At 38.5% G+C, this 12,103-nt stretch overlaps 1 protein-coding gene across 9 annotated transcripts in view; it reads left to right on the plus strand.

Annotated features, from left to right (window-relative positions):
- Nucleotides 1–8,642: 8,642 nt before the first annotated feature.
- The window catches only part of Slc16a7 (solute carrier family 16 member 7), a 158,833-nt gene continuing 155,372 nt past the window's right edge, over nucleotides 8,643–12,103 (plus strand). For 4 of the 9 annotated variants that reach the window (XM_047548801.1, XM_047548802.1, XM_047548806.1 and 1 more), the window contains exon 1: nucleotides 8,643–8,878. The gene's annotated coding sequence lies outside the window, so the exon portion shown is untranslated. Of the gene's footprint in view, nucleotides 8,879–9,004; nucleotides 9,024–9,060; nucleotides 9,079–11,206; nucleotides 11,338–12,103 lie in introns of those variants that run through there. The other 5 variants (XM_047548798.1, XM_047548804.1, XM_047548805.1 and 2 more) reach the window with 3 other exon arrangements.

Here is a 12,103-nt window from a genome sequence, read left to right on the forward strand (position 1 = left end):
TTGTCATTTTCCACCAAGCGGTGGAGTCTAATTCCTCTTACATGGTAGGTAGAAAGAATGTCTTCCCAAAGATGTACATAGCTTGATTCTTAGATCCTGTGAATATCTTGTTAAAGGGAAAAAGATATTTTGAAGATATAAGGTTAGAGACTGTAAAGGAGGGAGTCTATCCATTTAGGCCCAATCTGACCATGTGAACCCTTAAAAACAATTTTCTCCAGTGAGAGGCAGAAAGATACAGTTGAAGAAGTCAAAGAAATTTTAAGCATGAGAAAACGCCAGGTTTTGTGCTTTTAAAGAAGGAAGGGCAATGTGACAAGCAATTCAGGTAGCTTTAAGAAGCTGAGAGGTTCCTAGATGACAGTCACCAAAGAAATGGGGGTTCATCCCTACAATAGTAAGAACTTAAATTCTACCAGCAAACAGAAAGAGCTTGGAAACAGAGTTTCCCCCAGATTGTGAGACCGAGAATTGAGGAACCAAACAAATTCACTTAGACTTTTGACTTACAGACCTGTGAGTCCATAAATTTACATTTCTGTAAGCCATTATTAGTGATAATTTGTTTTAGCAGTAATGGACAACTCATACTGACTATGGCTCCCTTGTAATGAGCAAAATGCAGTGTAAGCGACATTAAGAAAACTTTTGGGTCAAGGTCAACTACTACCTTGTTCTTGGAAAGCTAGCTTTCAGTAAGCTGTATTTTGGAACAAAACCAGCACACTATAAGAATCCTAAACTACATGGAGAAGCCATGTTTAGGTGTTTCAGTCAGGAGCCTACCCTTTGAATCACTACTGCAAGTATTAGTCAGATGATCAAAGGTTCCTCTAGATGATATTAGGAGCCTATGTTCTTATTTTCTAGGCATCCCAGCTGATGCTATATCATGGATTAGAGATGTACATCCCTGTTCAGCAAACAAAATCAATGAGCATGATAAAGCTATTGTTGATTTATACTCCTTTTTGTTTTTACACAAAAATAGTAACTGGAACAGAATAGTAAATGAAAGGAAGGAGGAAAAGCTCTTTCAAATTAAAAAAAAGGAATGATTTTTAAAGATCCCCTACCCACAGTGGAAAACAGATAAAATTGTTGTCTCTGAAATAGTTACGGGGAGAAATTTTGTTCTCCAATTTGATGAAAGACAGAAGAAAATATCTTTTCATGCACCATTCTATAACTGGATTTCTAGCTCCTACATGATAAGTGTTTCTTCTTATAGTTAACCAAAGCTATCTACATTATGTTAACTTAATAAGCAATTTAGTTGAAGATGCCAGTGAGGTGATTACTTTTTCTACTGAAAACTATTTCTGGATTTTGCAATTGTTCAATTTCTCCTTTAAAGTATGATTGATGATATAAGCTTGAATTATTTTATTTTATTTGATAGGCTATTTCCTAAACATACACAAGTTATAGATGTTAATATCTCTTTTGTTTCTATTAAGTTTAAATTCACAAAGTGATTACATTTATATTACCTGGTTGATCCTTCTTTAATAACTAAAGTGTTTGAATGTCTTATGAAGAAAACAAGGTTTAAACATTTTTGTGTCATTGCTAAGGCAGTGCATTAGTAAAATGTATAATTAGTCTTATATCCAGTTACTCAGAAGACTAATAATCATTTCAGAAATCATATTTTTTAAATAATAAATGCCCTGTGTTTTATGTACTAAAAATCAAAGTTGATAACCCCTGCTCCCATAAATATTTATATTTACTCAGAGAAATCAATGATAAAAATGATCCAAATATCCATCAACATGTGAATTGATAAGTTAGGATATTCTTATATCATAAAATACTACTCAGCAAAGACCATATCACTAGTGCATACATCAACTACATAGATGAACTAAAAATATGCAAAAACAGTCAAATACAAAAGCATATTTAATATACCAGTCCATTTTTATAACATCCTAAAATACAAAAAAACCAACTAATGTGTAATGACACAAACCACAGCTTTTTTGTCACTGTGACCAAAAGACCAGACAAGGACATTTTAGAAGATGAAAAGTGAATTTTGGATCCTGGTTTCAGATGTTCAATCCATAGCTCTGGGTCCAAGGTTCAAGGTAAGGCAGAATATCCTGGCAGAAGGGCATGGTGGAAATGTTAATGCACTAGTTCAATATCCCAAATAAAAATTCCAGGTCCTTTTGAAGCTAAGACAAAGGATTTATTCTGGCCAGGGCTGGGGAAGCAGAAAGCAGACAGTTCTGCAGTCTCTGACAATGATTGGGGGTGGAAAGCAGTTTAAGAACCTAAAAAAAAAAAAAAAAAAAGAAGGGGTTGGGAGGTTAGAAAGGCAGTTATAATCACAAGATATATTTCATAAAGTGGAAAGAACATTCTCAGAAATTGCACCTTTTGTACCTACTGAGGAATGTGAGCTTGCATTCACTACATAGTTCAAAGACATTGTGGTCAGGGTGCAAATGGGTGAGCATAGAGCTGTTAGCTTCTATGCAAGTGGGTTCATGTTTGTGGGGGCCCGATTTTACACAGGGTGAGATATCTGAACAAAAGTGGTGTCAGCTTGGCTTAATTTCAAATCAGCCCATAACAGACAACTAGGAAGCAGAGACCACTCACCAGGGACAAAACACTGTACCTATCTCCTGTAGCCACATCCTACCTGCCTACAGTTACCACTTCATTATCAGTGAATTCATTCACTGATTAGATTATACCTCTTGTAATCTAATCATTTCATTTCTGAAAATTCTTGCCTTGTCTCACACAGGAACATTTGGGGGTCACCTCATATCTAAACCATAATAGAAGATCAGTGATTTTTTTTTTTTAAGGGGTGGGGAAGACTGAAGAAAATTACAGAAAGGAATTTTCAAGGATGATTGAAATGTATATTTTGGAGTGGTGGTTTAATGGATATACAAATTTGTCAAAAGTTATTAAACTATTAAAATGCATGTATTTTAATGTATTTCAGCTATATTTGGTAAAGTTTATTTAAAATTAAATAAAGCTGGTATATTGAAAAAAATGAGAATCCACAGTTTTGTTCAACTTTTTGACATCATGATCAAAGTTCATTCTCCTGAAGACTACTAGAAAGAACTCCACAAATATTTTTAAAATATATTTTCTAGTATCTGGATAACTATTAGTCAGTTTTCAATTACTGTTACAAAATAGCTAAGACAATCAATTTAAAAAGACACTCAAAGTTTTGAAGGTTTCAGTCCCTAGTCTGTTGGCTTTTTGGTTTGTAGTGAGCAAGGCATTGTGTTTTGAGCTTCATGGTTGGAAGTGAACAAAGAAAGACAGGAAGGGGCAGGGGGTCCTGATATTTAGTGACCTGGGATCTCCTACTAAGCTCCACCTCTTAAAGGTTCCACCATCTTTCCATAGCACCATGGGTCAGAGACCAAGCATTTAACAAATAATCCTTTGAGGGACAGTTCAGAGGCTCAAACTACAGCAATAACATTTCAATTCAATTACTAGGTTAGTCTATTTTGGTTTAGACTCAAAAAATTTTTTTAAATAAATAATACATAAGAAATCCAATTTCCTAGTATTTATACTCTGTATGTGTATGAAACATTTATTTGGTGAGTGTTATGATAGCATTGCCATCATAATTAGTCTGAAAGTTAAAGAAATGATGTACAGTCGCTTAAGGCCATTATTATTTACATCTGAAAAATTTATCACAGTGCCCTGAATATAATTATTGCTTTAAAAATATCAACTTAATGGTTAAAACTCAAGAAACTTTAATATTCCCAAACCATCACTGGATTCCTTGACTCTGGACCTGCATTGACAATGAAGTTCTGGTAAACCAAGAACTACAACAACAACAACAACAAATAAATATACCTCAAGTGACCAATCATAGGCTCCAGTTCAAATCACAGGTTTAAAGAACAGAGGCACGGACAAATGAACCTGGATGTAACAGATCTCATACAGATTATTTCTTAGAAAAAAAATTATAAAAAGTGATCATTCATGATTACAACCATCAAACTCCCAGAAAAATTAAGTCGCATTAAGAAATGAACTTGCATAATGTGGCAAAACAGCATGTAACTTCCTGGCAGATGGAAAGCGAAGTAACAGTTCCTGATTGGAAAACAGAATGGCAATCAGTTTTATGTTTAGGCAATGAAGTAAAGCAACCACACTGGAAAGTTCAGCTTACTGGGAAGCATGCAGTTGAGAGTATTTTGCTTGATACTCTCTGGTAAACTACAAGATACAAAGTTAATGCAAACAATGACTAAACCTTCAAGGACATTCTCGGCACATGAACCGTTACACAAGGATTAAAAGCTAAGCATCTAAATTTTTGGTCACATTTTATAAAGCATCTTGATTTGTATCTTTCTCCAAAATGTGAGAAATAAACTTATTTTGTAAATTTGCAAACTAAATTTATTTTGGGTTTATTAGAAAAGAACTCTACATAAATATTTTTCATTTGATCAGATTTTGTATAAATTCTGTGGATTTTAGAATCCTTGAAATGCCTGCAAGTATCATAGAACATTAGAAAGTGAAGTTAATTAGTAAGGTATCTTAGAAAACTCCTGTGACTCAGAGAAGTTAAGGGCCTCCCTAGACCACAAATATTACAAGGCTAAAGCATAGGTTCTGTGGTAACATACTCAGTCATCATAGACTCATTTAGTAAAACTCATTAAGTATTAAGTACTCCTAAGCAACTGTTTGCAAGATTCCTGCCTGGAAAATTTACAGTCTATTTATTATGAGAACCTTTATCCAAGTATCTAACCTTACACATTTTCAGAATAAACAGAATATTCAGAGGAAAACATCTTTAAGACATTTAGAATTAAGCTTAGATTGTAAATAATAATAAATAAAATATAAAATTAGAAAAATACAAATAGATAAAAATTTTAATGTGTAAACCATGGAGAGGTTTTTGGAGTCCAAAAGTTATTTCTTTTGGCAAAAGATCCCTTTATGCTATTGCATAGTTAATGAAAGGCATGACATACAGAGATGTCCAGGGCAATTCTTTTTGTTTTCCCTTGCTTTGCAAAATTGGACTACATTTGCATTCCCTGAAATTCTATGGGTGGCTTCCACAGAAGACATTTCCAAAGTAACCTATGTGGATGTACTCAAAATATAAAACTAGAAACTGTGGAGAGATGCCTTTCAGACTTTGCACATTCTATGAAACCGGGTCATGGCAATCATATTCACAGTTTCCAGTCAACTGCAATCTTAGTCACAGTATGCAGCTACTGGATGGCAGGTGTATATTTGTTTTCACTCTAGTTGAGGGGAATATTGGGACATGTGCTCTTTTGTTCTTAGTTAAAACCAATCTATTGTGTGTAGTTTACACACACACACATTCACACACACACACACACACACACGCAAACCCACTTTGGTTTCATGGACTATTCCTATGCAAAAGGCTACTATATAAATTTGGGGGTCATGAGAGTATATTTTTAGCTTTAAAAGCACACTGGATCATTGTCATATGTTCAAGGTTTCATTGGGCTTTTAGGTCACTAAGACATAAAGTCTTATTAAATAATACCTTCTGTTGGTCAGAACAGGATAAGATATATTCTCAAGATAAAGCAAGCTTGGAATCCTGCAAGTTTATTTGCTCTTTATCTTTTAGTGACTTCATTTTGTAGCTGTTCCATTAGAAACATGGCCCTGTGTTGGAGAGGGTGGGAAAAAGAAGGCAGACTGGGTTTTGATTCCCTTTTCCCAGAAATCAGAAAGTATGAACTGAAGGAAGCCAGGAAATGCACCTTGATATTGATCATGCATTTAATGAGAACCAAGAGCTTCTATCACCAATCTGTTGTTTAAAAATCACACTATCATCTTTTTCTTTTGCAAAACATCACTGATTATCTAACTTTCAGAATTTTTACTGATTGTTAGAAGATTCCAGATATGAAAAATATCTTGTTTTTACTCTCATACAGCCAAGTACATGGAGACATGAATTAAAAAATATACATCTTGGCTAATTTGCTGGACCTTAAAGGGGAAGAAATGGTTTAGACAAGTTTGATGTGGAAAAAAAGGGCAGAGAATGAGAAAAGAGAAAAATGTGAGAAGATATGGCACAAAAAAGAAAAGGCCAAGAACCTGGAATGTAAGGGTATGGGTCTATAGATATGTGGACTTTATTAATTTATGTATTATGGATATATTCAGTATGTTGATTATTTGTGGAATATGAGTTGCTAGAATATTAAGTTCATTGCTATTCTTTGTTTTTCCCAATATTTCACTTTATGGCTAGAAACCAAGGGGAAAATTTTGCCAGAGAATTTCATATTCTGATAATATGGTTTACTTTTTCACTAAATTTTTTCCACTTCTATTTCTGAACAATATTAAACTACAAGTTATAGGATTAATTGACTGACTTTATTCCTAGGTAATATTCCTTTCAGATTCCTTTCTAATCCAACCAAATTTACATCACATACCTAACTATAGCAAAAGGCAATTTAGAAATGAGTCCCCAAATGCCAACTCTAGGGCAGTAGGTAAATTAGATCCAGAGTTTTAATTATTGAGAAGACAATACTTAAAGGAAAACTTCCTAAGGTTATAATATAATGCTCTGAGAAGTGGATGTTTGGGAGTTTGGCAGTGGTTAAGCAGGGACTGTTCAGAACAGGACAAAAAATAAAAACCATGGGGAGAACAAGGTGGAAATTCAGGAAGTATATATATTTTTTTTTTTTTTTCCCCTTCTTCTTTGAAAGGAAATAAAAGTGATGAATGAGCAGGAAAAATGGCAACAGCAAACACTCAAGTACATGACCTGGAAATGTGCCTTTATGTTTTCCTTTCAAAGATTATCATACTTTCTTTCTACAATTTTAATAAAGGTTTAGAGTCATTGCTAGACATTTCATCAAATGCCTAATCTGCTTATATGAAAATATCTATTTGTGTATATTTTTAGACAAAAAATGTGAAATTTTAAGAGGCTATAGATATAACAAACATTGACAGGATGACAGCATAAAATATTAAATTTTCAGTACAGAGCATGGATATATTTTATCGAGTTGCTTGGTTGCTTGGTTGCTTGGCTTTCCCCTCATCTACAACCAAGTGAACTGAGTCTTGCTTTTTTTTTTTTTGCTTAAATGTCTCTTTGAGACCGATTTTTTTTTATTATTTATTTTTTAAAAAATTTTACTGCATTTTTATTCATTGTACACGAATGCAGTACATCATTTCATTTCTATGGTTGTGCACGATGTAGATTCATACCATTCGTGTAATCACACATGTCCATACGGTAATGATGTCTGTTTCATTCCATTTTTCCCGCCTACCTCTCATTTCCCTCTATGTAATCTAAAGTTCGATTTGTGTATTTTTTTAATCTAAAAGTTTTAAGTCCTCTCTAGAATTTGCTACCTTAGTTTTTTGGTTTTAATGCTGTCACTTGCCTCCAAATATTTTGAACTTATCAATAGCTACCATTTACTCATCTCACATTGTTCCAGCCACTTCACATATCATCTTAAATCTTATAAAAACAATGAAAAGTTGATATTATTTCTATTTTGTATTTGTAGAAAACAAAATTCAAGTTTGATCATGCCCACATGGAATAGCTGTGGCAAAGTAAGACAGGGTGAATTTACTCAAGTGATTTCACCTGTTTGTTTCCAAATCTGTAAAATGTGAACAATCATAGAACATATCTAATGAGATTATTGTCAAATCAGGATGGGGGATGCAAGGCAAATTGGCAGAAAACTGCAATACAAGTTTTCAAATCCAAGTTCACGTTTATTATTCTGGGCATTTTCTTTTACTCTAGGTAGCAATTCAACTTAGAAGTATTAAATAAACCCAATCTTTTGAGTAGCCTAAACGTTCATTTCTAGTCCTTCCTCTTTCCAACTTCCCCAAGAAGCATATTATGGACAGAGGAAGGAACTAAACCAAGGACTGTAGAATTACCATCATCAGTAGGGTTATTCATTGTCAAATAACTAATTCCTGTTTTGAAGCATTACATCATTTGATAAATGAAAATGGAAAGAAATTATTTACAAATTAACCTTTTTTGTTTTGTTTCTTCCTATTTTCAATGTTTTGTGCTGTTTTCTCTTCTCCTTCTCCAGTGGTATAACTTTATCTTCCCCTCAGAGGGGTTTGGTTAATTGGCTTTAATGCTAACACCGATTCCCCCCACGTCTACCACCCGCTTCCCTCAAAGATCCTTAACTAAAAAACAGCTCAACCCTTTCCCTCGGAGCTCACAATGAGGACTTTCTAATTTCTCTCATTCTTCAGGTCTCCTTTGCACACTTTGCTCACCTATAGATTGCACACCTCCTTGGGGGTATCTAAACAGAGCTACCACACCTGTCTCTTAGGTTAAGCGCAAAAGTACTTCGCTTAAAGCACTAGAGGGCTGATCGGGAACAATAGATCTCACTTGGTTACAACTAAAATCCGAAGTGGAGTTACTCAAGCCATAGCGAAAGGGTCTATAGCATTGACAGCGGCTTGGAGCATGCTCAGTCCCGTCACCGGGCGGTGTCCCCCCCCACCCGCGCCGCACCCCACCCGGCTCCCGGCGATCCTCTGACACAACCTCCCCCGGAACCCCCCCGGCGGCCCTGGCACGCGCTCCTCGGCACCCACAAGGGCGTTCAGCAGCGCGCCTCCCCTTCCCGCCGCCCCCCTCCTCCTCCGGCTGCTACAGGCGAGGACACGTCAGGGGACATAAATAAATAAATAATTCCATTCACCGGGTGACAGCGGGGCGAACCGGCTGCGATTGGGCGGGGGAGGACCAGGAGCTGCAGCACCCACCCTGTGCCAGAGATCAGATAAAGTAAGTACACCCCGGGAAGAAGGGAGGAGGAGGAGGAGGAGGAAGAGAAGGAGGAGGAGGAGGAGGAGGAAGAGAAGGAGGAGGCGCTGGCGGAGATGGAGGCGAGCATGCGTCTGCAACCGGAGCTGCCCAGGGAGCCGCACACGTGTGTACAAATAATGGCCAGTTTGTGACAAAACGCGCCAACGCACAGTTTGCCAGTGAGCCCTTATATAGGCAAAAAATCCCTGAAGCTGCCGCCGCAAAAGAACTCTGGTCCACCCGGCGCTCGGAGAGCGGGGCGGGAGCGGCGGGGGACGCGCACGTGGGGGCGGTGGGCCTTTGGGGTCCCGGGAGGGTTGCCCTGGGTGTTTGGGGCTAGGAGCTGCCAGAGGTCTCGCCTTTCGGACAAACGACCCTCGCGGTGCTGCCCAGTTTCCTTGGCCCACGGGACTCTGGGAGCTGGTTCCTGCCAGGCGTGTCCCTTGTGCGCGCCTCACCAGCATCTTGACCCTGAGCCCCTGAGCACCTTGGAGTGGTGTCGTTGCCGCAGTAGGTGGAGACGGGTACTGAGAATGCGTGTAGGGAGCGGCTTCCCTTTTAGCAGATGATCTGGAGGCTGGGAGGAAGGGACGAAATGCTGGGGAGTCGTCTTCTGTTGCGGTCCGCTGGAAGCATGGCGGAGGAGGAGGCAGATGGAAAGGTGGATGCGGATGAGGCCTGTGGCTGAGCAGAAGGACTGCACTGACTTGGCAGGAGCTGAGAAGGGCCTGCGCCTTTCCTGTGTATGCTTGGTTTCCTGGGCCGCTGCGCCACGCTTGGGGCGCCAGGCCCCTGGAGCCTGCTCACGTGCTAACTGCCTCCTTCCTCAGCGGATGCTGCAGTGCCGCTGCCCTCTCCATCCTTTTTCTCTTCTATTTGCGCGCCAGCAAGATTGCCTACTGCCTTGGGAAGGGCGGTTTTGCCCAAGGCCACTTTCTCTCTACTGCCAGGGAAGGGAATTTTGTGGTTCCACCCCAGGGAAATTAAAACACAAACACAAATACACACACCACAGGAGAGGAAACTAGGGGCAGTGTCTCTACAAGTGTTTCTTTGACTCCTTTTCCCGGAGAAGTAGGACTGGGTTGCATTAAGTGAGGCTGTTTAGAGGCGGTAGGAAAGCTAGTATTTCATGTACTCCTCCCTTCTCGGGTCCAAAAGGAGACAGAGCAGGGGAATAAAAATAGCAGGCAATGATAAACGCGAAGTGAAAAAAGACTGGGCAAGAGGAAGTCGTGGGCACAAATGCCCTTTCTTGGCACTACGGGCTTTATGGCTAAACCCAGTCAGAACTGGGAAGTTACAAACTTGCAGCATACAGGTTAGCTTGAATGTGCTGTATCATTAGAACCACAAGTACTAAATGTGCATTTAGTGGAGTGTGACTGAAAAATCAGAGTTGGGTGGGGGCTGCAGAGGGCAGGGCAGAAGAGGGCTGAATAAGGTGACTCATGTTAGTCCTGATGAAGCAGTTCTAGCTCCACTTTCTGCTTCTGAACACATTACATTTAAATCAATCTAAGTGAGAGGGCAACTGAAGGATTTCAGTGAAAGTGTGTTATAATAGCAGTCAACTCAGTGTATTGGGTAACAAATCATAAAATCAGAAACTACTTTTTGCAAATATTCACATAATAGTGTCTAGTTATGTGCTGCTCTGAAATTTTAACACTAATTTCCAATATCCAAATTTGTGAATCCTATAAATGCACAGTTTGTTTATATATATGCATTTACTCTTTTATGATATTCGCCTTATATTTTTGATCTTGAGCCCTTCTATAAGGAAGGAGGGCAGAGTTAACTAAAGAAATGTCCCTTGTTCAGGTGCTGGTTTCTGCACTTTTTGAAAGAGTAAATTATTTAATAATCTGGGATTTTTTTTTCTTATCCATAAAATTGAATTGGTAGTATCTACCCTGAAATATTCTTGTGTGGAATAAAGTGAATGGAAAAGGCCAACTATTTTTGAGCCTCTAAAATCATTATTATCCCAAGTATCCTAGTGGAGTAAACAAAATGAATGGGATTGGAGTTCTTAAGAATGGAACTAGTCATTCAAGTTAATCCTCCTATTTCATTTGTTTTTTGGTTTTTCATTTCTTTCCTTTCTCAATGAAAGAGGATACATCCCAAATAACCTGGACATAATTCAGCAGTCATTTTTAGAAATGTTTGTAAGATCTATCAAAAGGCAAGTTTAAGAAGGGTCCCTTGTCTTAGAAATCTGTGTATTCACCCCATGCTGTGTTCATTGAGGGTGACCATGTACAAACAAGTAATTGAAGGTTTTCTCCCCGTTCCCAGGGGAGTGTGCTCCTTCTCTGAAGATTATCTTTGCAACTGAATGGATTTCTACTTTTTGAGAGAGGAGATTAAGTTTCCATGTTTTATACACTTTGAACAGATCCACTCATACCCAGAAACCCAATAATATGGTAAGTTGACGTCTCTAGAAGGCTCACCATATTCTAGATATTGTGTTTCTGCTATGAGGTAGATCTGTCCATATTCGTGTTTGCAGTAGAGGAATTTAGGCACAGTTACATGACTTGTCCCAGTGGAACAGCTAATGTCATAGTCCATTTTGTGTTGTTGTTGTAACAGAAAACCTGATGCTGGGTGATGTATAAAGAAAATGATTAATTTGGCTCACAATACTGGAAAGTCCAAACAGTATGGCACGCTTGTCTCGAGAGGGTCTCCTGGTGGTGTCACAGTATGGCAGAGAAATGAAATTGGAAGAAGGTCAAGCACAGGCCTTGGAACAACCCACTCTCATAGCAACTAAACTGTCCCCTGCAACCTAAGCCACTCTTCTGAGATAAGCATCAATTCCTTATGAAGGTGGTGCTCCCCTGACCCAAAATGCCTGTCAGAGGCCCTACCACATTTGAAGACCATTTTTCTGTGGGACCAAACCTCAACAAGAGTTTGGATGGGGACAAACCATCCAAACCATATTAAAGCCACAGTGTCTAGTAAATGACCAAGCAGGGGCAAACACCCAGGCAGTTTGTCTGACTTTAGCCACTACATAATACAACTTTTGCCTTGTATGAAGCTAAACAAGGCCAGATTGTTGTGTTCTTTGTTGCTTAGTGCAGTGCCTAGCACATGGTAGCACCGGAATCTGATTATAGAAAGAGTGAAGGAGCGAGGGAGGCGGAAATACAAGGAAAGGGCGGGAGAAGGAAATAAGGA

This window comes from Sciurus carolinensis, chromosome 4 (genome assembly GCF_902686445.1).
Source record: "Sciurus carolinensis chromosome 4, mSciCar1.2, whole genome shotgun sequence".
Classification (NCBI taxonomy): Eukaryota; Metazoa; Chordata; class Mammalia; order Rodentia; family Sciuridae; genus Sciurus; species Sciurus carolinensis.